General features: G+C 41.0%; 1 pseudogene; it reads right to left on the reverse strand.

Annotated features, from left to right (window-relative positions):
* Window positions 1–2,437: 2,437 nt before the first annotated feature.
* On the reverse strand, window positions 2,438–4,352 carry LOC129030472 (cell division cycle protein 27 homolog; annotated as a pseudogene).
* Between the last annotated feature and the right edge of the window lie 1,392 nt (window positions 4,353–5,744).

Genomic DNA, 5,744 nt, shown 5'->3' on the forward strand with positions numbered 1-5,744 from the left:
GGGAGATGTCCTGACAGGCAATGAGTTCCCTAGGCTCTGGCCACCCCACCCACGTCCCACGTACTGGGCACCCACGGGACACCACCACTTTTTCCCCTCCTCTGTCCACAGCCGCCACAACCCCACCCCACAACCCAGGCACACACGCTGGAGATTACAAAACCACACGTCCTGAATAGAGACTGATGGAGTGAGAGCTCATTTCACGAAGCGGGGGCGTGGGTTGGGGTGGGGTGGGGTGGGGGTTGGGGGTCTGTAGGGAGCCTGATTCTCCCTCGTGGGTGGCTACAGGATACAAATGAATATCGCTTCTTGGGCGGAGGGGCTTCTTTAGGCCGTCACGTTTGTGGGACTGTCTCTCAAACCCTTCCTTGAGGCCACAAAATAGATTCCATCCCACCCATCAACGTTTCCCTGGGTGCTGGATGTATCCTGTCAAGAGACCTGAGCCTGACACATTGAGTTAAACAACTTTATTGGCTTTCTGTGTTTGCTTGCTTCTGAGACGGAGTCTTGCTCTGTCCCCCCCATGGCTGGAGTACAGTGGTGTGATCACAGCTCACTGCAACCTCTGTCTCCTGGGTTAGAGTGATTCTCCTGCCTCAGCACCACCACACCTGGCTCATTTTTTTATTTTTAGTAGACACGGGATTTGACTCTGTTTCATTGGTTTTCACTGGAGATTCTAGATTTGAGTCACACCTCATTGTGTGCCATATAATGACTTCTTTTTTTTTTTTAAAGCACAATATATCTGCTTTATTTGAGTGGCTTTGTATATCGTTATAATTGTGTTATAGATGAAGAAAAGGTATTAAATGATAGTGAAAGTGAAAAGAAAAGAAAGACTATCTATTTTGTAGATAGAATAAAGTTGCTCAGTATTTAGAGTTACCTAAATGCGTCAGCATTTAAACTCCTCCTACTAAAAGCATGCCAGTCTGAATAATCCTCCTTTAAACACAATTTTTGATATGGTTAAGGTTTTTAAGAATATGACTCCTGCAGAATAGCTGGACAGACAATACACATTTAAAAAAGAACAGCACAAGGATCCACCAGACTTGGGAAAAAATCAAAAACAACACAAGCCTTATGAAGAACTGAGTTCTTAAAATATTATGGAGAACATAGCTATTGGAAGAGATGGCAATATTGGCAAGTTGATTGTTACATTGGTCAGCAATAGCTAGCACTATTTTTTTTGGCAATCTTTCAGGCACTGCAACTACTACTGCAAAATGATATATAATCCATTAAACAACATAATCACAAATCAAAAGATATTTTAGTAATATAATGTTTCAGATTTAGAAGCAAATCAAGTGTTAAAACCCAATTGCTATAATAACTAACCCCAAAGATAACCGTATCTGACAAAAAAGCTTCCGCAGAGTTACTACTTCAGAATTATACTTTCTCTTGATTTTATTTTATTTTATTTTATTTTATTTTAATTTTATTTTATTTTATTTTTATTTTATTTTTTTCTTGAGACGGCGTTTCACTCTGTTGCCCAGGCTGGAGTGCAATGGCATAATCTTGGCTCACTGCAACCTCCACTTCCCAGGTTCAAGTGATTATCCTTCCTCAGCCTCCTGAGTAGCTGGGACTACAGGCGCCTTCCACCATGCCCAGCTAATTTTTATACTTTTAATATAGGCGGTGTTTCACCATATGGTCTCGAACTCTTGACGTTGTGATCTGCCCGACTTGGCCTCCCAAAGTGCTGGGATGACAGGCATGAGCCACCATGCCTGGCCTTCTCTTGATATTTAAACTTTTAAGTCAGTCCAGAGAAATACAATAAATGTCAACAGTAAGTATGGTGTTGAGGCAGAAGTAGGACCAAACTTTTTCATATGTTATTCAGTTGATAACAATATGACCTGGGTAGTAATTTCCTATGTGTCTACTTATACACAAATACAAAAAAGTAAAACAGAGATACTGCTAAATAAAGGATACATTAAGTTCTTAATAGTAACTGAATAAACTGGAACGTTGTCAAAAAGCAACTAGTGAACTTTTTCAGTGTTTTTTTCTATTATCCAATAAGTGAATTATGCTATTCCTTTCCAATTTCCCAAGCACTTTTTGTCCCAATCACCAATTTTGTGTTCGAAGAAAATGTAACAAATCAAGTAACAAAACTAAACAAGCAAACAAACAAAACACAACTACAGTATCTGCAAAAGTTTTGTAGAAGACTGAAACTGTTGAGTATAAGCATCACGTATTCTATTATCATTAGTTAACTGAAGAGTTTGTTAAAGACATACATTTCATAAAAAAAGTTAGTTTGAAGTTATTGACCAGTATGTACCATTCTTAAGTATTAGTAACAAAGTTCATGACAATAAAAAGCTATCTAACAAGAAAAATCAGTGACTACCAGCACCATCAACAAGACTTTGTCTTTACAATTCATTACCACTTACCATGCATTGCAATGTCTAGGATTGACTCTGATAGCATTTCGAAAACAAGCTAACACTTTGTCCAATTCTTCAGTTAAGACAAACTCTCGCCCTAATAAAGTACAGGCATAAGCATAATTTGGATCCACTTGGATAGCTGTCTGGAAGAATTTAAGTGCAATATCGTGTTCCTGTTGCAGACTGAAACAGTTCCCTGCAGCACACCAGGCCTCTGGCGAATTTTTATCCATGTCTGTTAAGTCTTTTGACAGAAATGAAAGAGTGACATCTTTTTGAAGATGCCAAAGTGTTGTAGAGTAGATTTCCATGCCTTTGACTCTATAATTCTCAATTCTTCTAACCTCTGAGAATATTCTTTCAGCTTGCATGTACTCTGAAAGTTCAAAATAGGACCTTCCAATTTGGCACAGTACCCAACCAGTATTGTAGTGGTGAGAAGGTAGATGGCTCAAAATATTTTTAGCTTCTTTGCAGTGGTATGAACATAAAGCTAAATAACCTTTCCCCCTTTCATGAAGAAGGCTCATCAAGCCTTCTGCTGCTGCTTTTTGTAGATTAAAAGCCTGAATCTGAGGTGTGATTGTGGATATTTCCTCTTCTGAATTGATGGAAGAGTCCAATTTTGTAATTTCCAGGTTGTCATTTATATTAGATTGAGTTATTCCTCCTTTATTAGTTTTACTTTTTGTTTTTCTGTTTAGGATTTTAGGTGGAAACTTCATTTTTAACTTCTTCCTATTCTCCTTGGTTGTGGAACTGTCACTAGTAAAGAGTCATGAACTTCTTCGATGCAGTGCATTTGGGGGAGATGTCATAGTGGGGCTCATTACCTGAGGTGTTGTAGTTATTTATGGACCAGAACTTTCTGTTAGTGGAAGAATTGGAGTTACCTCTTGGCTATTTCCACTCTGTGAGAAGACAGACTTTGCTCCAGTTTGGCCAATTCTGGCAACAGACTTTTTTGAAGGGGCTCCGGTGGATGGCACATCAATTACAGAAGGTGTATTAGTGTAGTTTTGTAAATAAGATCCATCTCCAGGACTTGGGGTTTCTAATGGCAAAATCCCAAAACGTGGGGTAAATGGACTAAGCTGCTGGTCCTGTTAATAAACTTCGACCAGTTTTTGGTTTATTTTGAACCTGTTTAGATAATATGGAAGTTCCTCTTCCCAGTGGGACAGTTTCAGGTGAAATTACAGCTGAATCAATAAAAGACACTGGGGAATCTGTATTCAAGGAGTAGTTTGAATTGAAGGATTCTAAATTGACTCTGTTTAATTCAGTTGTGTCCTGGGGTGTTTCCATAAGAATGGTCTCAGGTTGCCTGTGACATAAACTGTGATTAGGTACTTGTGTTGTGCAAGAGTTGGGCAGACAGTTGCTAAAGTTCTGTAAAGATGTGAATTTAAATGTTTGGTCAGGATCTGGCTTTTCACCTATTTCACATAATGATTCAAAGGGATACCAGAGGAAAGGATTTAAACTAAGCCTCTTTTGGTAACATTCTTTTCCTTTAGCAAGCCGATCTGTCTTGCAATATACACGTCCCAACAATGGAAGGGGAAAGCAAACTGAATCACCAAACTCAGTAACAATATCATCATGGCTTTTCTGCTTATTAAACGCTCCACCAGATAAGATTTGTTCCCAGTCTGCAAGCTTACTGAGATCAACACAACATTTTGCAAGCAGGTATTTGCATTGCAGTGTAGGACAACTGTGTCTTTTCAAGAGTCTATATGCTTTATAGGCCTTTCCTGGGAGGTAAGAACAGGTCGCCATTAAAAACAAGGCTTCTTCTGAGTGTACTTCTGCATAAAGGCGTTCTGTGAGGAAAACCCCATCTCGGTAAGAATAGTGGTTTAGTGCTTGCCATATAGCAGCCTGGACGGGTTCCTGCAGCACTGTCATCCTCTAAGCAAAGGCCCAATTTCTGCAGTGCCTTAGGAAAACCCCACCCCACCCACCCCCCTCCCCCCTGTAGCGGCTCTGGCCCGGCCAGCCTCGTCTCATTTAAATTCACCAGCTACCGGGGGAATGGGGTGGCCGAGCCAGAGTGACTTCTTTATACGGCTGACTCTGGAAAGCCTGGCCCCTTGTGATCCATTGCAAAGCGAAAGTCACCTTATGTTTGGGAAACAGATCCACTCCCAAGTTCAGTGGAGGGATGTGGAATGTAGGACGAAGGTGTCTCTTCCTTCTGATTTGGTCTGCACAGCGGAGCCTAGGGCTGGAGTCCTCTCTGTGAGGACCGCTGACTCCCTCTACCTTGGGTTCCATTGGCCCCACCCTGGGACATGGGCCTTGGCAGATTCTGGACCTTCCTGGCCATTAAGTTGCTGTCAGAATCCCCATCTCGTGTTCCGATGCCCCGAATAACTGTGGCTCGTGCCTCTCTGGAAACATTGGAAATCTCTCCTCTACACATGGTCACCTAAAACCCCAGGAGCTCGGGACACACGTCTGCCATCCACCTCACTGCTTTCGGGAGAGAATGCTGAGAGTCTCTTGCCAACTTTCTCTTGAGTTGAGTTCTTCATGGGTGTGTGGTTAAGACGTAGTGAGACCAGATGTATTAACTCAGGCCGGGTGCTGGTGGCTCATGCCTGTAACCCCAACACTTTGGGAGGCCGAGGCTGTAGGATCCCTTGAGGAATCGCCTAACCCTCGGGAGGTTGAGGCTGCAGTGTGTGAGCCATAATGGTGTAATTTGGATCCAGCAGTTTTCTAAACAGTCATTTTGTAGAATCTGCAAAAAGATATTTCTGAGCCCATTGAGGCCTACGGTGAAAAGGGAAATATTTTCAAATAAAAAGAAAACAGAAGCTTTCTGAGAAACTTCTTTTTGATGTGTGTATTCATCTCACAGTGTTGAAACTTTTTTTTATTGAGCAGTTTGGAAACAGTCTTTTTGTAAAATCTGGAAAGGGATATTTCTTAGCCATTTGAGACTTAAGGTGAAAAAGAGATATCTTCACATAAAAACTACACAGAAGCATTCTGAGAAAGTTCTTTCTGATGCGTGCATTCATCTCACAGATTTGAACATTTCTTTTCTTTGAGCTGTTTGGAAACAGTCTTTTTTTAAAATATGCAAATGGATATTTGTGAGCCCTTCACAGCCTATGATGAAACAGGAAGCACCTTGACATAAAAACTAGACAGAATATTTCTGAGAAAAGGCTTTGCAATGTGTGCTTTCATCTCACAGACTTGAACTTTTCTTTTGATTGAGCAGTTTCAAAACAGTCTTTTTGTAGAATCCACAAATGGTTATTTGCAGCTCTTTTAGGCCTATGGTGA

This window comes from Pongo pygmaeus, chromosome 12, assembly GCF_028885625.2.
Source record: "Pongo pygmaeus isolate AG05252 chromosome 12, NHGRI_mPonPyg2-v2.0_pri, whole genome shotgun sequence".
NCBI lineage: Eukaryota > Metazoa > Chordata > Mammalia > Primates > Hominidae > Pongo > Pongo pygmaeus.